The sequence below is a fragment of the Haemorhous mexicanus genome, chromosome 6 (genome assembly GCF_027477595.1).
Source record: "Haemorhous mexicanus isolate bHaeMex1 chromosome 6, bHaeMex1.pri, whole genome shotgun sequence".
In the NCBI taxonomy this organism is placed as follows: domain Eukaryota; kingdom Metazoa; phylum Chordata; class Aves; order Passeriformes; family Fringillidae; genus Haemorhous; species Haemorhous mexicanus.
This window is the reverse complement of record NC_082346.1, coordinates 7,965,741-7,989,598: the sequence shown is the minus strand read 5'-3', so window position 1 is coordinate 7,989,598 and position 23,858 is coordinate 7,965,741.

Below are 23,858 nucleotides of genomic sequence, written 5' to 3'. Positions count from 1 at the left end.
TCAATTTGAGAGGTGTGCACAGAATCCCAGTTCTGTGTGTCTTTGCTCTTGGCGTCCCAGCATCTGCCGGGGCTTTCCGTCTCCCAGAGGCCAACAAGCGGCTTCTTCCCGCAAAGAGCCTTGTGCTGATCGAGGTGCGCTCCGGAGAGCGGCTTCTGCCGAAAGGCGCCCGGGACCGGCGCCTACCTTCGGGGAGCTTCGGATGCCGGTCTCCTTCGTCTCCTTCCCCCTAAATCTTAGCTTTTTATCTGAAAAGCTTTTTTCCTGAAAACCTTTTTTACTGGAAAGGTTTTTACTGAAGAGCTTTTTAGTATTCTCTAAAGGAGAAACTGTGTCAGCACAGCAAAGACTCCCTCGAGGTTTTCCATGCAGTTCATAGAGTTCTTACCATCTCGGAGGAGAAAAGAAATCGTCAAATTGTCCACGGAGTGCTGCATAAGCTTTAGAGGGACGCACAGGAAAGTGGTCGATGAAACTCTTTCCCTAGCGATCTTTATGTATGTTTTAACTGCTGCAGAGTGAATCGTTCTTGACCTCTCTCAATTTGAGAGCTACCCACTGAATGCCGGTGCTGTGCGGCTTTGCTCTTCGAGTCTCAGCATCTGCCGAGCTCTCCGTCTCCCGGAGGCCAACAAGCGGCTTCTTCGCGCAAAGAGCCTGGTGCCGGTCGAGGTGAGCTCCGGAGAGCGGCTTCTGCCGAAAGGCGCCCGGGACCGGCGCCTACCTTCGGGGAGCTTCGGATGCCGGTCTCCTTCGTCTCCTTTCGCCTACAGCTTAGCTTTTTTTCTGAAAAGCTTTTCTCCTGAAAACCATTTTTACTGAAAAGTTTTGCAGTATTTGTCTCAGGGAGAAACGGTGTCAGCACAGCAAGCCTCCCTCCGGGTTTTCCGAGCATTTAATCGAGTTCTTACCAGTTCGGAGAAGAAAAGAAATCGCCAAAAAGTCCACAGAGTGCTGCATAAGCTTTAGAAGGATGCACAGGAAAGTGGTCAAAGAAACTCTTTCCCTAGCAATGCTTATGTATGTTTGAACTGCTGGCGAGTGAATAGATCTTGACCTCTCTCAATTTGAGAGGTGTGCACAGAATCCCAGTGCTGTGTGTCTTTGCTCTTAAGCGTCCCAGCATCTGCCGGGGCTTTCTGTCTCCCAGAGGCCAACAAGCGGCTTCTTCGCGCAAAGAGCCTTGTGCCGGTCGAGGTGCGCTCCAGAGAGCGGCTTCTGCCGAAAGGCGCCCGGGACCGGCGCCTACCTTCGGGGAGCTTCGGATGCCGGTCTCCTTCGTCTCCTTCCCCCTACATCTTAGCTTTTTATCTGAAAAGCTTTTTTCCTGAAAACCTTTTTTACTGGAAAGGTTTTTACTGAAGAGCTTTTTAGTATTGTCTAAAGGAGAAACTGTGTCAGCACAGCAAGGACTCCCTCGAGGTTTTCCATGCAGTTCATAGAGTTCTTACCATCTCGGAGGAGAAAAGAAATCGTCAAATTGTCCACGGAGTGCTGCATAAGCTTTAGAGGGACGCACAGGAAAGTGGTCGATGAAACTCTTTCCCTAGCGATCTTTATGTATGTTTTAACTGCTGCAGAGTGAATCGTTCTTGACCTCTCTCAATTTGAGAGCTACCCACTGAATGCCGGTGCTGTGCGGCTTTGCTCTTCGAGTCTCAGCATCTGCCGAGCTCTCCGTCTCCCGGAGGCCAACAAGCGGCTTCTTCGCGCAAAGAGCCTGGTGCCGGTCGAGGTGCCCTCCGGAGAGCGGCTTCTGCCGAAAGGCGCCCGGGACCGGCGCCTACCTTCGGGGAGCTTCGGATGCCGGTCTCCTTCGTCTCCTTTCCCCTACATCTTACCTTTTTTTCTGAAAAGCTTTTCTCCTGAAAACCATTTTTACTGAAAAGTTTTGCAGTATTTGTCTCAGGGAGAAACGGTGTCAGCACAGCAAGCCTCCCTCCTGGTTTTCCGAGCATTTAATCGAGTTCTTACAAGCTCGGAGAAGAAAAGAAATCGTCAAATTGTCCACGGAGTGCTGCATAAGCTTTAGAGGGACGCACAGGAAAGTGGTCGATGAAACTCTTTCCCTAGCAATGCTTATGTATGTTTAAACTGCTGGCGAGTGAATAGATCTTGACCTCTCTCAATTTGAGAGGTGTGCACAGAATCCCAGTGCTGTGTGTCTTTGCTCTTAAGCGTCCCAGCATCTGCCGGGGCTTTCTGTCTCCCAGAGGCCAACAAGCGGCTTCTTCGCGCAAAGAGCCTGGTGCCGGTCGAGGTGCGCTCCAGAGAGCGGCTTCTGCCGAAAGGCGCCCGGGACCGGCGCCTACCTTCGGGGAGCTTCGGATGCCGGTCTCCTTCGTCTCCTTTCCCCTACATCTTAGCTTTTTATCTGAAAAGCTTTTTTCCTGAAAACCTTTTTTACTGGAAAGGTTTTTACTGAAGAGCTTTTTAGTATTCTCTAAAGGAGAAACTGTGTCAGCACAGCAAAGACTCCCTCGAGGTTTTCCATGCAGTTCATAGAGTTCTTACCATCTCGGAGAAGAAAAGAAATCGCCAAAAAGTCCACAGTGTGCTGCATAAGCTTTAGAGGGACGCACAGGAAAGTGGTCGATGAAACTCTTTCCCTAGCGATCTTTATGTATGTTTTAACTGCTGCAGAGTGAATCGTTCTTGACCTCTCTCAATTTGAGAGCTACCCACTGAATGCCGGTGCTGTGCGGCTTTGCTCTTCGAGTCTCAGCATCTGCCGAGCTCTCCGTCTCCCGGAGGCCAACAAGCGGCTTCTTCGCGCAAAGAGCCTGGTGCTGGTCGAGGTGCCCTCTGGAGAGCGGCTTCTGCCGAAAGGCGCCCGGGACCGGCGCCTACCTTCGGGGAGCTTTGGATGCCGGTCTCCTTCGTCTCCTTTCGCCTACATCTTACCTTTTTTTCTGAAAAGCTTTTCTCCTGAAAACCATTTTTACTGAAAAGTTTTGCAGTATTTGTCTCAGGGAGAAACGGTGTCAGCACAGCAAGCCTCCCTCCTGGTTTTCCGAGCATTTAATCGAGTTCTTACCAGCTCGGAGAAGAAAAGAAATCGCCAAAAAGTCCACAGTGTGCTGCATAAGCTTTAGAAGGATGCACAGGGAAGTGGTCAAAGAAACTCTTTCCCTAGCGATGTTAACGTCAGTTTAAACTGCTGGCGAGTGAATAGATCTTGACCTCTCTCAATTTGAGAGGTGTGCACAGAATCCCAGTGCTGTGTGTCTTTGCTCTTAAGCGTCCCAGCATCTGCCGGGGCTTTCTGTCTCCCAGAGGCCAACAAGCGGCTTCTTCGCGCAAAGAGCCTGGTGCCGGTCGAGGTGCGCTCCAGAGAGCGGCTTCTGCCGAAAGGCGCCCGGGACCGGCGCCTACCTTCGGGGAGCTTCGGATGCCGGTCTCCTTCGTCTCCTTTCCCCTACATCTTAGCTTTTTATCTGAAAAGCTTTTTTCCTGAAAACCTTTTTTACTGGAAAGGTTTTTACTGAAGAGCTTTTTAGTATTCTCTAAAGGAGAAACTGTGTCAGCACAGCAAAGACTCCCTCGAGGTTTTCCATGCAGTTCATAGAGTTCTTACCATCTCGGAGAAGAAAAGAAATCGCCAAAAAGTCCACAGTGTGCTGCATAAGCTTTAGAGGGACGCACAGGAAAGTGGTCGATGAAACTCTTTCCCTAGCGATCTTTATGTATGTTTTAACTGCTGCAGAGTGAATCGTTCTTGACCTCTCTCAATTTGAGAGCTACCCACTGAATGCCGGTGCTGTGCGGCTTTGCTCTTCGAGTCTCAGCATCTGCCGAGCTCTCCGTCTCCCGGAGGCCAACAAGCGGCTTCTTCGCGCAAAGAGCCTGGTGCTGGTCGAGGTGCCCTCCGGAGAGCGGCTTCTGCCGAAAGGCGCCCGGGACCGGCGCCTACCTTCGGGGAGCTTCGGATGCCGGTCTCCTTCGTCTCCTTTCGCCTACATCTTACCTTTTTTTCTGAAAAGCTTTTCTCCTGAAAACCATTTTTACTGAAAAGTTTTGCAGTATTTGTCTCAGGGAGAAACGGTGTCAGCACAGCAAGCCTCCCTCCTGGTTTTCCGAGCATTTAATCGAGTTCTTACCAGCTCGGAGAAGAAAAGAAATCGCCAAAAATTCCACAGTGTGCTGCATAAGCTTTAGAAGGATGCACAGGGAAGTGGTCAAAGAAACTCTTTCCCTAGCGATGTTAACGTCAGTTTAAACTGCTGGCGAGTGAATAGATCTTGACCTCTCTCAGTTTGAGAGGTGTGCACAGAATCCCGGTGCTGTGTGTCTTTGCTCTTGGCGTCCCAGCATCTGCCGGGGCTTTCTATCTCCCAGAGGCCAACAAGCAGCTTCTTCGCGCAAAGAGCCTTGTGCCGGTCGAGGTGCCCTCTGGAGAGCGGCTTCTGCCGAAAGGCGCCCGGGACCGGCGCCTACCTTCGGGGAGCTTCGGATGCCGGTCTCCTTCGTCTCCTTTCGCCAATATCTTACCTTTTTTCTGAAAAGCTTTCCTCCTGAAAACCATTTTTACTGAAAAGTTTTGCAATATTTGTCTCAGGGAGAAACGGTGTCAGCACAGCAAGCCTCCCTCCTGGTTTTCCGAGCATTTAATCGAGTTCTTACCAGCTCGGAGAAGAAAAGAAATCGCCAAAAAGTCCACAGTGTGCTGCATAAGCTTTAGAAGGATGCACAGGAAAGTGGTCAAAGAAACTCTTTCCCTAGCAATGCTTATGTATGTTTAAACTGCTGGCGAGTGAATAGATCTTGACCTCTCTCAATTTGAGAGGTGTGCACAGAATCCCAGTTCTGTGTGTCTTTGCTCTTGGCGTCCCAGCATCTGCCGGGGCTTTCCGTCTCCCAGAGGCCAACAAGCGGCTTCTTCCCGCAAAGAGCCTTGTGCTGATCGAGGTGCGCTCCGGAGAGCGGCTTCTGCCGAAAGGCGCCCGGGACCGGCGCCTACCTTCGGGGAGCTTCGGATGCCGGTCTCCTTCGTCTCCTTCCCCCTAAATCTTAGCTTTTTATCTGAAAAGCTTTTTTCCTGAAAACCTTTTTTACTGGAAAGGTTTTTACTGAAGAGCTTTTTAGTATTCTCTAAAGGAGAAACTGTGTCAGCACAGCAAAGACTCCCTCGAGGTTTTCCATGCAGTTCATTAAGTTCTTACCATCTCGGAGGAGAAAAGAAATCGTCAAATTGTCCACGGAGTGCTGCATAAGCTTTAGAGGGACGCACAGGAAAGTGGTCGATGAAACTCTTTCCCTAGCGATCTTTATGTATGTTTTAACTGCTGCAGAGTGAATCGTTCTTGACCTCTCTCAATTTGAGAGCTACCCACTGAATGCCGGTGCTGTGCGGCTTTGCTCTTCGAGTCTCAGCATCTGCCGAGCTCTCCGTCTCCCGGAGGCCAACAAGCGGCTTCTTCGCGCAAAGAGCCTGGTGCCGGTCGAGGTGAGCTCCGGAGAGCGGCTTCTGCCGAAAGGCGCCCGGGACCGGCGCCTACCTTCGGGGAGCTTCGGATGCCGGTCTCCTTCGTCTCCTTTCGCCTACAGCTTAGCTTTTTTTCTGAAAAGCTTTTCTCCTGAAAACCATTTTTACTGAAAAGTTTTGCAGTATTTGTCTCAGGGAGAAACGGTGTCAGCACAGCAAGCCTCCCTCCGGGTTTTCCGAGCATTTAATCGAGTTCTTACCAGTTCGGAGAAGAAAAGAAATCGCCAAAAAGTCCACAGAGTGCTGCATAAGCTTTAGAAGGATGCACAGGAAAGTGGTCAAAGAAACTCTTTCCCTAGCAATGCTTATGTATGTTTGAACTGCTGGCGAGTGAATAGATCTTGACCTCTCTCAATTTGAGAGGTGTGCACAGAATCCCAGTGCTGTGTGTCTTTGCTCTTAAGCGTCCCAGCATCTGCCGGGGCTTTCTGTCTCCCAGAGGCCAACAAGCGGCTTCTTCGCGCAAAGAGCCTTGTGCCGGTCGAGGTGCGCTCCAGAGAGCGGCTTCTGCCGAAAGGCGCCCGGGACCGGCGCCTACCTTCGGGGAGCTTCGGATGCCGGTCTCCTTCGTCTCCTTCCCCCTAAATCTTAGCTTTTTATCTGAAAAGCTTTTTTCCTGAAAACCCTTTTTACTGGAAAGGTTTTTACTGAAGAGCTTTTTAGTATTCTCTAAAGGAGAAACTGTGTCAGCACAGCAAAGACTCCCTCGAGGTTTTCCATGCAGTTCATAGAGTTCTTACCATCTCGGAGGAGAAAAGAAATCGTCAAATTGTCCACGGAGTGCTGCATAAGCTTTAGAGGGACGCACAGGAAAGTGGTCGATGAAACTCTTTCCCTAGCGATCTTTATGTATGTTTAAACTGCTGCAGAGTGAATCGTTCTTGACCTCTCTCAATTTGAGAGCTACCCACTGAATGCCGGTGCTGTGCGGCTTTGCTCTTCGAGTCTCAGCATCTGCCGAGCTCTCCGTCTCCCGGAGGCCAACAAGCGGCTTCTTCGCGCAAAGAGCCTGGTGCCGGTCGAGGTGAGCTCCGGAGAGCGGCTTCTGCCGAAAGGCGCCCGGGACCGGCGCCTACCTTCGGGGAGCTTCGGATGCCGGTCTCCTTCGTCTCCTTTCGCCTACAGCATAGCTTTTTTTCTGAAAAGCTTTTCTCCTGAAAACCATTTTTACTGAAAAGTTTTGCAGTATTTGTCTCAGGGAGAAACGGTGTCAGCACAGCAAGCCTCCCTCCTGGTTTTCCGAGCATTTAATCGAGTTCTTACCAGCTCGGAGAAGAAAAGAAATCGCCAAAAAGTCCACAGTGTGCTGCATAAGCTTTAGAAGGATGCACAGGAAAGTGGTCAAAGAAACTCTTTCCCTAGCAATGCTTATGTATGTTTAAACTGCTGGCGAGTGAATAGATCTTGACCTCTCTCAATTTGAGAGGTGTGCACAGAATCCCAGTGCTGTGTGTCTTTGCTCTTAAGCGTCCCAGCATCTGCCGGGGCTTTCTGTCTCCCAGAGGCCAACAAGCGGCTTCTTCGCGCAAAGAGCCTGGTGCCGGTCGAGGTGCGCTCCAGAGAGTGGCTTCTGCCGAAAGGCGCCCGGGACCGGCGCCTACCTTCGGGGAGCTTCGGATGCCGGTCTCCTTCGTCTCCTTCCCCCTAAATCTTAGCTTTTTATCTGAAAAGCTTTTTTCCTGAAAACCTTTTTTACTGGAAAGGTTTTTACTGAAGAGCTTTTTAGTATTCTCTAAAGGAAAAACTGTGTCAGCACAGCAAAGACTCCCTCGAGGTTTTCCATGCAGTTCATAGAGTTCTTACCATCTCGGAGGAGAAAAGAAATCGTCAAATTGTCCACGGAGTGCTGCATAAGCTTTAGAGGGACGCACAGGAAAGTGGTCGATGAAACTCTTTCCCTAGCGATCTTTATGTATGTTTTAACTGCTGCAGAGTGAATCGTTCTTGACCTCTCTCAATTTGAGAGCTACCCACTGAATGCCGGTGCTGTGCGGCTTTGCTCTTCGAGTCTCAGCATCTGCCGAGCTCTCCGTCTCCCGGAGGCCAACAAGCGGCTTCTTCGCGCAAAGAGCCTGGTGCCGGTCGAGGTGCCCTCCGGAGAGCGGCTTCTGCCGAAAGGCGCCCGGGACCGGCGCCTACCTTCGGGGAGCTTCGGATGCCGGTCTCCTTCGTCTCCTTTCGCCTACAGCTTAGCTTTTTTTCTGAAAAGCTTTTCTCCTGAAAACCATTTTTACTGAAAAGTTTTGCAGTATTTGTCTCAGGGAGAAACGGTGTCAGCACAGCAAGCCTCCCTCCTGGTTTTCCGAGCATTTAATCTAGTTCTTACCAGTTCGGAGAAGAAAAGAAATCGCCAAAAAGTCCACAGAGTGCTGCATAAGCTTTAGAAGGATGCACAGGAAAGTGGTCAAAGAAACTCTTTCCCTAGCAATGCTTATGTATGTTTAAACTGCTGGCGAGTGAATAGATCTTGACCTCTCTCAATTTGAGAGGTGTGCACAGAATCCCAGTGCTGTGTGTCTTTGCTCTTAAGCGTCCCAGCATCTGCCGGGGCTTTCTGTCTCCCAGAGGCCAACAAGCGGCTTCTTCGCGCAAAGAGCCTTGTGCCGGTCGAGGTGCGCTCCAGAGAGCGGCTTCTGCCGAAAGGCGCCCGGGACCGGCGCCTACCTTCGGGGAGCTTCGGATGCCGGTCTCCTTCGTCTCCTTCCCCCTAAATCTTAGCTTTTTATCTGAAAAGCTTTTTTCCTGAAAACCTTTTTTACTGGAAAGGTTTTTACTGAAGAGCTTTTTAGTATTCTCTAAAGGAGAAACTGTGTCAGCACAGCAAAGACTCCCTCGAGGTTTTCCATGCAGTTCATTAAGTTCTTACCATCTCGGAGGAGAAAAGAAATCGTCAAATTGTCCACGGAGTGCTGCATAAGCTTTAGAGGGACGCACAGGAAAGTGGTCGATGAAACTCTTTCCCTAGCGATCTTTATGTATGTTTTAACTGCTGCAGAGTGAATCGTTCTTGACCTCTCTCAATTTGAGAGCTACCCACTGAATGCCGGTGCTGTGCGGCTTTGCTCTTCGAGTCTCAGCATCTGCCGAGCTCTCCGTCTCCCGGAGGCCAACAAGCGGCTTCTTCGCGCAAAGAGCCTGGTGCCGGTCGAGGTGCCCTCCGGAGAGCGGCTTCTGCCGAAAGGCGCCCGGGACCGGCGCCTCCCTTCGGGGAGCTTCGGATGCCGGTCTCCTTCGTCTCCTTTCGCCTACAGCTTAGCTTTTTTTCTGAAAAGCTTTTCTCCTGAAAACCATTTTTACTGAAAAGTTTTGCAGTATTTGTCTCAGGGAGAAACGGTGTCAGCACAGCAAGCCTCCCTCCTGGTTTTCCGAGCATTTAATCGAGTTCTTACCAGCTCGGAGAAGAAAAGAAATCGCCAAAAAGTCCACAGTGTGCTGCATAAGCTTTAGAAGGATGCACAGGAAAGTGGTCAAAGAAACTCTTTCCCTAGCAATGCTTATGTATGTTTAAACTGCTGGCGAGTGAATAGATCTTGACCTCTCTCAATTTGAGAGGTGTGCACAGAATCCCAGTGCTGTGTGTCTTTGCTCTTAAGCGTCCCAGCATCTGCCGGGGCTTTCTGTCTCCCAGAGGCCAACAAGCGGCTTCTTCGCGCAAAGAGCCTGGTGCCGGTCGAGGTGCGCTCCAGAGAGCGGCTTCTGCCGAAAGGCGCCCGGGACCGGCGCCTACCTTCGGGGAGCTTCGGATGCCGGTCTCCTTCGTCTCCTTTCCCCTACATCTTAGCTTTTTATCTGAAAAGCTTTTTTCCTGAAAACCTTTTTTACTGGAAAGGTTTTTACTGAAGAGCTTTTTAGTATTCTCTAAAGGAGAAACTGTGTCAGCACAGCAAAGACTCCCTCGAGGTTTTCCATGCAGTTCATAGAGTTCTTACCATCTCGGAGGAGAAAAGAAATCGTCAAATTGTCCACGGAGTGCTGCATAAGCTTTAGAGGGACGCACAGGAAAGTGGTCGATGAAACTCTTTCCCTAGCGATCTTTATGTATGTTTAAACTGCTGCAGAGTGAATCGTTCTTGACCTCTCTCAATTTGAGAGCTACCCACTGAATGCCGGTGCTGTGCGGCTTTGCTCTTCGAGTCTCAGCATCTGCCGAGCTCTCCGTCTCCCGGAGGCCAACAAGCGGCTTCTTCGCGCAAAGAGCCTGGTGCCGGTCGAGGTGCCCTCCGGAGAGCGGCTTCTGCCGAAAGGCGCCCGGGACCGGCGCCTACCTTCGGGGAGCTTCGGATGCCGGTCTCCTTCGTCTCCTTTCGCCTACATCTTACCTTTTTTTCTGAAAAGCTTTTCTCCTGAAAACCATTTTTACTGAAAAGTTTTGCAGTATTTGTCTCAGGGAGAAACGGTGTCAGCACAGCAAGCCTCCCTCCTGGTTTTCCGAGCATTTAATCGAGTTCTTACCAGCTCGGAGAAGAAAAGAAATCGCCAAAAAGTCCACAGTGTGCTGCATAAGCTTTAGAAGGATGCACAGGAAAGTGGTCAAAGAAACTCTTTCCCTAGCAATGCTTATGTATGTTTAAACTGCTGGCGAGTGAATAGATCTTGACCTCTCTCAATTTGAGAGGTGTGCACAGAATCCCAGTGCTGTGTGTCTTTGCTCTTGGCGTCCCAGCATCTGCCGGGGCTTTCCGTCTCCCGGAGGCCAACAAGCGGCTTCTTCGCGCAAAGAGCCTGGTGCCGGTCGAGGTGAGCTCCGGAGAGCGGCTTCTGCCGAAAGGCGCCCGGGACCGGCGCCTCCCTTCGGGGAGCTTCGGATGCCGGTCTCCTTCGTCTCCTTTCGCCTACAGCTTAGCTTTTTTTCTGAAAAGCTTTTCTCCTGAAAACCATTTTTACTGAAAAGTTTTGCAGTATTTGTCTCAGGGAGAAACGGTGTCAGCACAGCAAGCCTCCCTCCTGGTTTTCCGAGCATTTAATCGAGTTCTTACCAGTTCGGAGAAGAAAAGAAATCGCCAAAAAGTCCACAGAGTGCTGCATAAGCTTTAGAAGGATGCACAGGAAAGTGGTCAAAGAAACTCTTTCCCTAGCAATGCTTATGTATGTTTAAACTGCTGGCGAGTGAATAGATCTTGACCTCTCTCAATTTGAGAGGTGTGCACAGAATCCCAGTGCTGTGTGTCTTTGCTCTTAAGCGTCCCAGCATCTGCCGGGGCTTTCTGTCTCCCAGAGTCCAACAAGCGGCTTCTTCCCGCAAAGAGCCTTGTGCTGGTCGAGGTGCGCTCCAGAGAGCGGCTTCTGCCGAAAGGCGCCCGGGACCGGCGCCTACCTTCGGGGAGCTTCGGATGCCAGTCTCCTTCGTCTCCTTTCCCCTACATCTTAGCTTTTTTTCTGAAAAGCTTTTTTCCTGAAAACCTTTTTTACTGGAAAGGTTTTTACTGAAGAGCTTTTTAGTATTCTCTAAAGGAGAAACTGTGTCAGCACAGCAAAGACTCCCTCGAGGTTTTCCATGCAGTTCATAGAGTTCTTACCATCTCGGAGGAGAAAAGAAATCGTCAAATTGTCCACGGAGTGCTGCATAAGCTTTAGAGGGACGCACAGGAAAGTGGTCGATGAAACTCTTTCCCTAGCGATCTTTATGTATGTTTAAACTGCTGCAGAGTGAATCGTTCTTGACCTCTCTCAATTTGAGAGCTACCCACTGAATGCCGGTGCTGTGCGGCTTTGCTCTTCGAGTCTCAGCATCTGCCGAGCTCTCCGTCTCCCGGAGGCCAACAAGCGGCTTCTTCGCGCAAAGAGCCTGGTGCCGGTCGAGGTGCGCTCCAGAGAGCGGCTTCTGCCGAAAGGCGCCCGGGACCGGCGCCTACCTTCGGGGAGCTTCGGATGCCGGTCTCCTTCGTCTCCTTTCGCCTACAGCTTAGCTTTTTTTCTGAAAAGCTTTTCTCCTGAAAACCATTTTTACTGAAAAGTTTTGCAGTATTTGTCTCAGGGAGAAACGGTGTCAGCACAGCAAGCCTCCCTCCTGGTTTTCCGAGCATTTAATCGAGTTCTTACCAGTTCGGAGAAGAAAAGAAATCGCCAAAAAGTCCACAGAGTGCTGCATAAGCTTTAGAAGGATGCACAGGAAAGTGGTCAAAGAAACTCTTTCCCTAGCAATGCTTATGTATGTTTAAACTGCTGGCGAGTGAATAGATCTTGACCTCTCTCAATTTGAGAGGTGTGCACAGAATCCCAGTGCTGTGTGTCTTTGCTCTTAAGCGTCCCAGCATCTGCCGGGGCTTTCTGTCTCCCAGAGGCCAACAAGCGGCTTCTTCGCGCAAAGAGCCTGGTGCCGGTCGAGGTGCGCTCCAGAGAGCGGCTTCTGCCGAAAGGCGCCCGGGACCGGCGCCTACCTTCGGGGAGCTTCGGATGCCGGTCTCCTTCGTCTCCTTTCCCCTACATCTTAGCTTTTTATCTGAAAAGCTTTTTTCCTGAAAACCTTTTTTACTGGAAAGGTTTTTACTGAAGAGCTTTTTAGTATTCTCTAAAGGAGAAACTGTGTCAGCACAGCAAAGACTCCCTCGAGGTTTTCCATGCAGTTCATAGATTTCTTACCATCTCGGAGAAGAAAAGAAATCGCCAAAAAGTCCACAGTGTGCTGCATAAGCTTTAGAGGGACGCACAGGAAAGTGGTCGATGAAACTCTTTCCCTAGCGATCTTTATGTATGTTTTAACTGCTGCAGAGTGAATCGTTCTTGACCTCTCTCAATTTGAGAGCTACCCACTGAATGCCGGTGCTGTGCGGCTTTGCTCTTCGAGTCTCAGCATCTGCCGAGCTCTCCGTCTCCCGGAGGCCAACAAGCGGCTTCTTCGCGCAAAGAGCCTGGTGCCGGTCGAAGTGAGCTCCGGAGAGCGGCTTCTGCCGAAAGGCGCCTGGGACCGGCGCCTACCTTCGGGGAGCTTCGGATGCCGGTCTCCTTCGTCTCCTTTCGCCTACATCTTACCTTTTTTTCTGAAAAGCTTTTCTCCTGAAAACCATTTTTACTGAAAAGTTTTGCAGTATTTGTCTCAGGGAGAAACGGTGTCAGCACAGCAAGCCTCCCTCCTGGTTTTCCGAGCATTTAATCGAGTTCTTACCAGCTCGGAGAAGAAAAGAAATCGCCAAAAATTCCACAGTGTGCTGCATAAGCTTTAGAAGGATGCACAGGAAAGTGGTCAAAGAAACTCTTTCCCTAGCAATGCTTATGTATGTTTAAACTGCTGGCGAGTGAATAGATCTTGACCTCTCTCAATTTGAGAGGTGTGCACAGAATCCCAGTGCTGTGTGTCTTTGCTCTTGGCGTCCCAGCATCTGCCGGGGCTTTCCGTCTCCCGGAGGCCAACAAGCGGCTTCTTCGCGCAAAGAGCCTGGTGCCGGTCGAGGTGAGCTCCGGAGAGCGGCTTCTGCCTAAAAGGCGCCCGGGACCGGCGCCTACCTTCGGGGAGCTTCGGATGCCGGTCTCCTTCGTCTCCTTTCGCCTACATCTTACCTTTTTTTCTGAAAAGCTTTTCTCCTGAAAACCATTTTTACTGAAAAGTTTTGCAGTATTTGTCTCAGGGAGAAACGGTGTCAGCACAGCAAGCCTCCCTCCTGGTTTTCCGAGCATTTAATCGAGTTCTTACCAGTTCGGAGAAGAAAAGAAATCGCCAAAAAGTCCACAGAGTGCTGCATAAGCTTTAGAAGGATGCACAGGAAAGTGGTCAAAGAAACTCTTTCCCTAGCAATGCTTATGTATGTTTAAACTGCTGGCGAGTGAATAGATCTTGACCTCTCTCAATTTGAGAGGTGTGCACAGAATCCCAGTGCTGTGTGTCTTTGCTCTTAAGCGTCCCAGCATCTGCCGGGGCTTTCTGTCTCCCAGAGGCCAACAAGCGGCTTCTTCCCGCAAAGAGCCTTGTGCTGGTCGAGGTGCGCTCCAGAGAGCGGCTTCTGCCGAAAGGCGCCCGGGACCGGCGCCTACCTTCGGGGAGCTTCGGATGCCAGTCTCCTTCGTCTCCTTTCCCCTACATCTTAGCTTTTTTTCTGAAAAGCTTTTTTCCTGAAAACCTTTTTTACTGGAAAGGTTTTTACTGAAGAGCTTTTTAGTATTCTCTAAAGGAGAAACTGTGTCAGCACAGCAAAGACTCCCTCGAGGTTTTCCATGCAGTTCATAGAGTTCTTACCATCTTGGAGGAGAAAAGAAATCGTCAAATTGTCCACGGAGTGCTGCATAAGCTTTAGAGGGACGCACAGGAAAGTGGTCGATGAAACTCTTTCCCTAGCGATCTTTATGTATGTTTAAACTGCTGCAGAGTGAATCGTTCTTGACCTCTCTCAATTTGAGAGCTACCCACTGAATGCCGGTGCTGTGCGGCTTTGCTCTTCGAGTCTCAGCATCTGCCGAGCTCTCCGTCTCCCGGAGGCCAACAAGCGGCTTCTTCGCGCAAAGAGCCTGGTGCCGGTCGAGGTGCGCTCCAGAGAGCGGCTTCTGCCGAAAGGCGCCCGGGACCGGCGCCTACCTTCGGGGAGCTTCGGATGCCGGTCTCCTTCGTCTCCTTTCGCCTACAGCTTAGCTTTTTTTCTGAAAAGCTTTTCTCCTGAAAACCATTTTTACTGAAAAGTTTTGCAGTATTTGTCTCAGGGAGAAACGGTGTCAGCACAGCAAGCCTCCCTCCTGGTTTTCCGAGCATTTGATCGAGTTCTTACCAGTTCGGAGAAGAAAAGAAATCGCCAAAAAGTCCACAGAGTGCTGCATAAGCTTTAGAAGGATGCACAGGAAAGTGGTCAAAGAAACTCTTTCCCTAGCAATGCTTATGTATGTTTAAACTGCTGGCGAGTGAATAGATCTTGACCTCTCTCAATTTGAGAGGTGTGCACAGAATCCCAGTGCTGTGTGTCTTTGCTCTTAAGCGTCCCAGCATCTGCCGGGGCTTTCTGTCTCCCAGAGGCCAACAAGCGGCTTCTTCGCGCAAAGAGCCTGGTGCCGGTCGAGGTGCGCTCCAGAGAGCGGCTTCTGCCGAAAGGCGCCCGGGACCGGCGCCTACCTTCGGGGAGCTTCGGATGCCGGTCTCCTTCGTCTCCTTTCCCCTACATCTTAGCTTTTTATCTGAAAAGCTTTTTTCCTGAAAACCTTTTTTACTGGAAAGGTTTTTACTGAAGAGCTTTTTAGCATTCTCTAAAGGAGAAACTGTGTCAGCACAGCAAAGACTCCCTCGAGGTTTTCCATGCAGTTCATAGAGTTCTTACCATCTCGGAGGAGAAAAGAAATCGTCAAATTGTCCACGGAGTGCTGCATAAGCTTTAGAGGGACGCACAGGAAAGTGGTCGATGAAACTCTTTCCCTAGCGATCTTTATGTATGTTTAAACTGCTGCAGAGTGAATCGTTCTTGACCTCTCTCAATTTGAGAGCTACCCACTGAATGCCAGTGCTGTGCGGCTTTGCTCTTCGAGTCTCAGCATCTGCCGAGCTCTCCGTCTCCCGGAGGCCAACAAGCGGCTTCTTCGCGCAAAGAGCCTGGTGCCGGTCGAGGTGAGCTCCGGAGAGCGGCTTCTGCCGAAAGGCGCCCGGGACCGGCGCCTACCTTCGGGGAGCTTCGGATGCCGGTCTCCTTCGTCTCCTTTCGCCTACAGCTTAGCTTTTTTTCTGAAAAGCTTTTCTCCTGAAAACCATTTTTACTGAAAAGTTTTGCAGTATTTGTCTCAGGGAGAAACGGTGTCAGAACAGCAAGCCTCCCTCCTGGTTTTCCGAGCATTTAATCGAGTTCTTACCAGTTCGGAGAAGAAAAGAAATCGCCAAAAAGTCCACAGAGTGCTGCATAAGCTTTAGAAGGATGCACAGGAAAGTGGTCAAAGAAACTCTTTCCCTAGCAATGCTTATGTATGTTTAAACTGCTGGCGAGTGAATAGATCTTGACCTCTCTCAATTTGAGAGGTGTGCACAGAATCCCAGTGCTGTGTGTCTTTGCTCTTAAGCGTCCCAGCATCTGCCGGGGCTTTCTGTCTCCCAGAGGCCAACAAGCGGCTTCTTCGCGCAAAGAGCCTGGTGCCGGTCGAGGTGCGCTCCAGAGAGCGGCTTCTGCCGAAAGGCGCCCGGGACCGGCGCCTACCTTCGGGGAGCTTCGGATGCCGGTCTCCTTCGTCTCCTTTCCCCTACATCTTAGCTTTTTATCTGAAAAGCTTTTTTCCTGAAAACCTTTTTTACTGGAAAGGTTTTTACTGAAGAGCTTTTTAGTATTCTCTAAAGGAGAAACTGTGTCAGCACAGCAAAGACTCCCTCGAGGTTTTCCATGCAGTTCATAGATTTCTTACCATCTCGGAGAAGAAAAGAAATCGCCAAAAAGTCCACAGTGTGCTGCATAAGCTTTAGAGGGACGCACAGGAAAGTGGTCGATGAAACTCTTTCCCTAGCGATCTTTATGTATGTTTTAACTGCTGCAGAGTGAATCGTTCTTGACCTCTCTCAATTTGAGAGCTACCCACTGAATGCCGGTGCTGTGCGGCTTTGCTCTTCGAGTCTCAGCATCTGCCGAGCTCTCCGTCTCCCGGAGGCCAACAAGCGGCTTCTTCGCGCAAAGAGCCTGGTGCCGGTCGAAGTGAGCTCCGGAGAGCGGCTTCTGCCGAAAGGCGCCTGGGACCGGCGCCTACCTTCGGGGAGCTTCGGATGCCGGTCTCCTTCGTCTCCTTTCCCCTACATCTTAGCTTTTTTTCTGAAAAGCTTTTCTCCTGAAAACCATTTTTACTGAAAAGTTTTGCAGTATTTGTCTCAGGGAGAAACGGTGTCAGCACAGCAAGCCTCCCTCCTGGTTTTCCGAGCATTTAATCGAGTTCTTACCAGCTCGGAGAAGAAAAGAAATCGCCAAAAAGTCCACAGTGTGCTGCATAAGCTTTAGAAGGATGCACAGGAAAGTGGTCAAAGAAACTCTTTCCCTAGCAATGCTTATGTATGTTTAAACTGCTGGCGAGTGAATAGATCTTGACCTCTCTCAATTTGAGAGGTGTGCACAGAATCCCAGTGCTGTGTGTCTTTGCTCTTGGCGTCCCAGCATCTGCCGGGGCTTTCCGTCTCCCGGAGGCCAACAAGCGGCTTCTTCGCGCAAAGAGCCTGGTGCCGGTCGAGGTGAGCTCCGGAGAGCGGCTTCTGCCTAAAAGGCGCCCGGGACCGGCGCCTACCTTCGGGGAGCTTCGGATGCCGGTCTCCTTCGTCTCCTTTCGCCTACAGCTTAGCTTTTTTTCTGAAAAGCTTTTCTCCTGAAAACCATTTTTACTGAAAAGTTTTGCAGTATTTGTCTCAGGGAGAAACGGTGTCAGCACAGCAAGCCTCCCTCCTGGTTTTCCGAGCATTTAATCGAGTTCTTACCAGTTCGGAGAAGAAAAGAAATCGCCAAAAAGTCCACAGAGTGCTGCATAAGCTTTAGAAGGATGCACAGGAAAGTGGTCAAAGAAACTCTTTCCCTAGCAATGCTTATGTATGTTTAAACTGCTGGCGAGTGAATAGATCTTGACCTCTCTCAATTTGAGAGGTGTGCACAGAATCCCAGTGCTGTGTGTCTTTGCTCTTAAGCGTCCCAGCATCTGCCGGGGCTTTCTGTCTCCCAGAGGCCAACAAGCGGCTTCTTCGCGCAAAGAGCCTGGTGCCGGTCGAGGTGCGCTCCAGAGAGCGGCTTCTGCCGAAAGGCGCCCGGGACCGGCGCCTACCTTCGGGGAGCTTCGGATGCCGGTCTCCTTCGTCTCCTTTCCCCTACATCTTAGCTTTTTATCTGAAAAGCTTTTTTCCTGAAAACCTTTTTTACTGGAAAGGTTTTTACTGAAGAGCTTTTTAGTATTCTCTAAAGGAGAAACTGTGTCAGCACAGCAAAGACTCCCTCGAGGTTTTCCATGCAGTTCATAGAGTTCTTACCATCTCGGAGGAGAAAAGAAATCGTCAAATTGTCCACGGAGTGCTGCATAAGCTTTAGAGGGACGCACAGGAAAGTGGTCGATGAAACTCTTTCCCTAGCGATCTTTATGTATGTTTTAACTGCTGCAGAGTGAATCGTTCTTGACCTCTCTCAATTTGAGAGCTACCCACTGAATGCCGGTGCTGTGCGGCTTTGCTCTTCGAGTCTCAGCATCTGCCGAGCTCTCCGTCTCCCGGAGGCCAACAAGCGGCTTCTTCGCGCAAAGAGCCTGGTGCCGGTCGAGGTGAGCTCCGGAGAGCGGCTTCTGCCGAAAGGCGCCCGGGACCGGCGCCTCCCTTCGGGGAGCTTCGGATGCCGGTCTCCTTCGTCTCCTTTCGCCTACAGCTTAGCTTTTTTTCTGAAAAGCTTTTCTCCTGAAAACCATTTTTACTGAAAAGTTTTGCAGTATTTGTCTCAGGGAGAAACGGTGTCAGAACAGCAAGCCTCCCTCCTGGTTTTCCGAGCATTTAATCGAGTTCTTACCAGTTCGGAGAAGAAAAGAAATCGCCAAAAAGTCCACAGAGTGCTGCATAAGCTTTAGAAGGATGCACAGGAAAGTGGTCAAAGAAACTCTTTCCCTAGCAATGCTTATGTATGTTTAAACTGCTGGCGAGTGAATAGATCTTGACCTCTCTCAATTTGAGAGGTGTGCACAGAATCCCAGTGCTGTGTGTCTTTGCTCTTAAGCGTCCCAGCATCTGCCGGGGCTTTCTGTCTCCCAGAGGCCAACAAGCGGCTTCTTCGCGCAAAGAGCCTGGTGCCGGTCGAGGTGCGCTCCAGAGAGCGGCTTCTGCCGAAAGGCGCCCGGGACCGGCGCCTACCTTCGGGGAGCTTCGGATGCCGGTCTCCTTCGTCTCCTTTCCCCTACATATTGGCTTTTTATCTGAAAAGCTTTTTTCCTGAAAACCTTTTTTACTGGAAAGGTTTTTACTGAAGAGCTTTTTAGTATTCTCTAAAGGAGAAACTGTGTCAGCACAGCAAAGAGTCCCTCGAGGTTTTCCATGCAGTTCATAGATTTCTTACCATCTCGGAGAAGAAAAGAAATCGCCAAAAAGTCCACAGTGTGCTGCATAAGCTTTAGAGGGACGCACAGGAAAGTGGTCGATGAAACTCTTTCCCTAGCGATCTTTATGTATGTTTTAACTGCTGCAGAGTGAATCGTTCTTGACCTCTCTCAATTTGAGAGCTACCCACTGAATGCCGGTGCTGTGCGGCTTTGCTCTTCGAGTCTCAGCATCTGCCGAGCTCTCCGTCTCCCGGAGGCCAACAAGCGGCTTCTTCGCGCAAAGAGCCTGGTGCCGGTCGAGGTGCCCTCCGGAGAGCGGCTTCTGCCGAAAGGCGCCCGGGACCGGCGCCTACCTTCGGGGAGCTTCGGATGCCGGTCTCCTTCGTCTCCTTTCGCCTACATCTTACCTTTTTTTCTGAAAAGCTTTTCTCCTGAAAACCATTTTTACTGAAAAGTTTTGCAGTATTTGTCTCAGGGAGAAACTGTCTCAGCACAGCAAGCCTCCCTCCTGGTTTTCCGAGCATTTAATCGAGTTCTTACCAGCTCGGAGAAGAAAAGAAATCGCCAAAAAGTCCACAGTGTGCTGCATAAGCTTTAGAAGGATGCACAGGGAAGTGGTCAAAGAAACTCTTTCCCTAGCGATGTTAACGTCAGTTTAAACTGCTGGCGAGTGAATAGATCTTGACCTCTCTCAGTTTGAGAGGTGTGCACAGAATCCCGGTGCTGTGTGTCTTTGCTCTTGGCGTCCCAGCATCTGCCGGGGCTTTCTATCTCCCAGAGGCCAACAAGCAGCTTCTTCGCGCAAAGAGCCTTGTGCCGGTCGAGGTGCCCTCTGGAGAGCGGCTTCTGCCGAAAGGCGCCCGGGACCGGCGCCTACCTTCGGGGAGCTTCGGATGCCGGTCTCCTTCGTCTCCTTTCGCCAACATCTTACCTTTTTTCTGAAAAGCTTTCCTCCTGAAAACCATTTTTACTGAAAAGTTTTGCAATATTTGTCTCAGGGAGAAACGGTGTCAGCACAGCAAGCCTCCCTCCTGGTTTTCCGAGCATTTAATCGAGTTCTTACCGGCTCAGAGAAGAAAAGAAATCGCCAAAAAGTCCACAGTGTGCTGCATAAGCTTTAGAAGGATGCACAGGAAAGTGGTCAAAGAAACTCTTTCCCTAGCAATGCTTATGGTATGTTTAAACTGCTGGCGAGTGAATAGATCTTGACCTCTCTCAATTTGAGAGGTGTGCACAGAATCCCAGTGCTGTGTGTCTTTGCTCTTAAGCGTCCCAGCATCTGCCGGGGCTTTCTGTCTCCCAGAGGCCAACAAGCGGCTTCTTCGCGCAAAGAGCCTTGTGCCGGTCGAGGTGCGCTCCAGAGAGCGGCTTCTGCCGAAAGGCGCCCGGGACCGGCGCCTACCTTCGGGGAGCTTCGGATGCCGGTCTCCTTCGTCTCCTTCCCCCTAAATCTTAGCTTTTTATCTGAAAAGCTTTTTTCCTGAAAACCTTTTTTACTGGAAAGGTTTTTACTGAAGAGCTTTTTAGTATTCTCTAAAGGAGAAACTGTGTCAGCACAGCAAAGACTCCCTCGAGGTTTTCCATGCAGTTCATTAAGTTCTTACCATCTCGGAGGAGAAAAGAAATCGTCAAATTGTCCACGGAGTGCTGCATAAGCTTTAGAGGGACGCACAGGAAAGTGGTCGATGAAACTCTTTCCCTAGCGATCTTTATGTATGTTTTAACTGCTGCAGAGTGAATCGTTCTTGACCTCTCTCAATTTGAGAGCTACCCACTGAATGCCGGTGCTGTGCGGCTTTGCTCTTCGAGTCTCAGCATCTGCCGAGCTCTCCGTCTCCCGGAGGCCAACAAGCGGCTTCTTCGCGCAAAGAGCCTGGTGCCGGTCGAGGTGCCCTCCGGAGAGCGGCTTCTGCCGAAAGGCGCCCGGGACCGGCGCCTCCCTTCGGGGAGCTTCGGATGCCGGTCTCCTTCGTCTCCTTTCGCCTACAGCTTAGCTTTTTTCTGAAAAGCTTTTCTCCTGAAAACCATTTTTACTGAAAAGTTTTGCAGTATTTGTCTCAGGGAGAAACGGTGTCAGCACAGCAAGCCTCCCTCCTGGTTTTCCGAGCATTTAATCGAGTTCTTACCAGCTCGGAGAAGAAAAGAAATCGCCAAAAAGTCCACAGAGTGCTGCATAAGCTTTAGAAGGATGCACAGGAAAGTGGTCAAAGAAACTCTTTCCCTAGCAATGCTTATGTATGTTTAAACTGCTGGCGAGTGAATAGATCTTGACCTCTCTCAATTTGAGAGGTGTGCACAGAATCCCAGTGCTGTGTGTCTTTGCTCTTAAGCGTCCCAGCATCTGCCGGGGCTTTCTGTCTCCCAGAGGCCAACAAGCGGCTTCTTCGCGCAAAGAGCCTGGTGCCGGTCGAGGTGCGCTCCAGAGAGCGGCTTCTGCCGAAAGGCGCCCGGGACCGGCGCCTACCTTCGGGGAGCTTTGGATGCCGGTCTCCTTCGTCTCCTTTCCCCTACATCTTAGCTTTTTATCTGAAAAGCTTTTTTCCTGAAAACCTTTTTTACTGGAAAGGTTTTTACTGAAGAGCTTTTTAGTATTCTCTAAAGGAGAAACTGTGTCAGCACAGCAAAGACTCCCTCGAGGTTTTCCATGCAGTTCATTAAGTTCTTACCATCTCGGAGAAGAAAAGAAATCGTCAAATTGTCCACGGAGTGCTGCATAAGCTTTAGAAGGACGCACAGGAAAGTGGTCGATGAAACTCTTTCCCTAGCGATCTTTATGTATGTTTAAACTGCTGCAGAGTGAATCGTTCTTGACCTCTCTCAATTTGAGAGCTACCCACTGAATGCCGGTGCTGTGCGGCTTTGCTCTTCGAGTCTCAGCATCTGCCGAGCTCTCCGTCTCCCGGAGGCCAACAAGCGGCTTCTTCGCGCAAAGAGCCTGGTGCCGGTCGAGGTGCCCTCCGGAGAGCGGCTTCTGCCGAAAGGCGCCCGGGACCGGCGCCTACCTTCGGGGAGCTTCGGATGCCGGTCTCCTTCGTCTCCTTTCGCCTACATCTTACCTTTTTTTCTGAAAAGCTTTTCTCCTGAAAACCATTTTTACTGAAAAGTTTTGCAGTATTTGTCTCAGGGAGAAACGGTGTCAGCACAGCAAGCCTCCCTCCTGGTTTTCCGAGCATTTAATCGAGTTCTTACCAGCTCGGAGAAGAAAAGAAATCGCCAAAAAGTCCACAGTGTGCTGCATAAGCTTTAGAAGGATGCACAGGAAAGTGGTCAAAGAAACTCTTTCCCTAGCAATGCTTATGTATGTTTAAACTGCTGGCGAGTGAATAGATCTTGACCTCTCTCAATTTGAGAGGTGTGCACAGAATCCCAGTGCTGTGTGTCTTTGCTCTTGGCGTCCCAGCATCTGCCGGGGCTTTCCGTCTCCCGGAGGCCAACAAGCGGCTTCTTCGCGCAAAGAGCCTGGTGCCGGTCGAGGTGAGCTCCGGAGAGCGGCTTCTGCCGAAAGGCGCCCGGGACCGGCGCCTCCCTTCGGGGAGCTTCGGATGCCGGTCTCCTTCGTCTCCTTTCGCCTACAGCTTAGCTTTTTTTCTGAAAAGCTTTTCTCCTGAAAACCATTTTTACTGAAAAGTTTTGCAGTATTTGTCTCAGGGAGAAACGGTGTCAGCACAGCAAGCCTCCCTCCTGGTTTTCCGAGCATTTAATCGAGTTCTTACCAGTTCGGAGAAGAAAAGAAATCGCCAAAAAGTCCACAGAGTGCTGCATAAGCTTTAGAAGGATGCACAGGAAAGTGGTCAAAGAAACTCTTTCCCTAGCAATGCTTATGTATGTTTAAACTGCTGGCGAGTGAATAGATCTTGACCTCTCTCAATTTGAGAGGTGTGCACAGAATCCCAGTGCTGTGTGTCTTTGCTCTTAAGCGTCCCAGCATCTGCCGGGGCTTTCTGTCTCCCAGAGTCCAACAAGCGGCTTCTTCCCGCAAAGAGCCTTGTGCTGGTCGAGGTGCGCTCCAGAGAGCGGCTTCTGCCGAAAGGCGCCCGGGACCGGCGCCTACCTTCGGGGAGCTTCGGATGCCAGTCTCCTTCGTCTCCTTTCCCCTACATCTTAGCTTTTTTTCTGAAAAGCTTTTTTCCTGAAAACCTTTTTTACTGGAAAGGTTTTTACTGAAGAGCTTTTTAGTATTCTCTAAAGGAGAAACTGTGTCAGCACAGCAAAGACTCCCTCGAGGTTTTCCATGCAGTTCATAGAGTTCTTACCATCTCGGAGGAGAAAAGAAATCGTCAAATTGTCCACGGAGTGCTGCATAAGCTTTAGAGGGACGCACAGGAAAGTGGTCGATGAAACTCTTTCCCTAGCGATCTTTATGTATGTTTAAACTGCTGCAGAGTGAATCGTTCTTGACCTCTCTCAATTTGAGAGCTACCCACTGAATGCCGGTGCTGTGCGGCTTTGCTCTTCGAGTCTCAGCATCTGCCGAGCTCTCCGTCTCCCGGAGGCCAACAAGCGGCTTCTTCGCGCAAAGAGCCTGGTGCCGGTCGAGGTGCGCTCCAGAGAGCGGCTTCTGCCGAAAGGCGCCCGGGACCGGCGCCTACCTTCGGGGAGCTTCGGATGCCGGTCTCCTTCGTCTCCTTTCGCCTACAGCTTAGCTTTTTTTCTGAAAAGCTTTTCTCCTGAAAACCATTTTTACTGAAAAGTTTTGCAGTATTTGTCTCAGGGAGAAACGGTGTCAGCACAGCAAGCCTCCCTCCTGGTTTTCCGAGCATTTAATCGAGTTCTTACCAGTTCGGAGAAGAAAAGAAATCGCCAAAAAGTCCACAGAGTGCTGCATAAGCTTTAGAAGGATGCACAGGAAAGTGGTCAAAGAAACTCTTTCCCTAGCAATGCTTATGTATGTTTAAACTGCTGGCGAGTGAATAGATCTTGACCTCTCTCAATTTGAGAGGTGTGCACAGAATCCCAGTGCTGTGTGTCTTTGCTCTTAAGCGTCCCAGCATCTGCCGGGGCTTTCTGTCTCCCAGAGGCCAACAAGCGGCTTCTTCGCGCAAAGAGCCTGGTGCCGGTCGAGGTGCGCTCCAGAGAGCGGCTTCTGCCGAAAGGCGCCCGGGACCGGCGCCTACCTTCGGGGAGCTTCGGATGCCGGTCTCCTTCGTCTCCTTTCCCCTACATCTTAGCTTTTTATCTGAAAAGCTTTTTTCCTGAAAACCTTTTTTACTGGAAAGGTTTTTACTGAAGAGCTTTTTAGTATTCTCTAAAGGAGAAACTGTGTCAGCACAGCAAAGACTCCCTCGAGGTTTTCCATGCAGTTCATAGATTTCTTACCATCTCGGAGAAGAAAAGAAATCGCCAAAAAGTCCACAGTGTGCTGCATAAGCTTTAGAGGGACGCACAGGAAAGTGGTCGATGAAACTCTTTCCCTAGCGATCTTTATGTATGTTTTAACTGCTGCAGA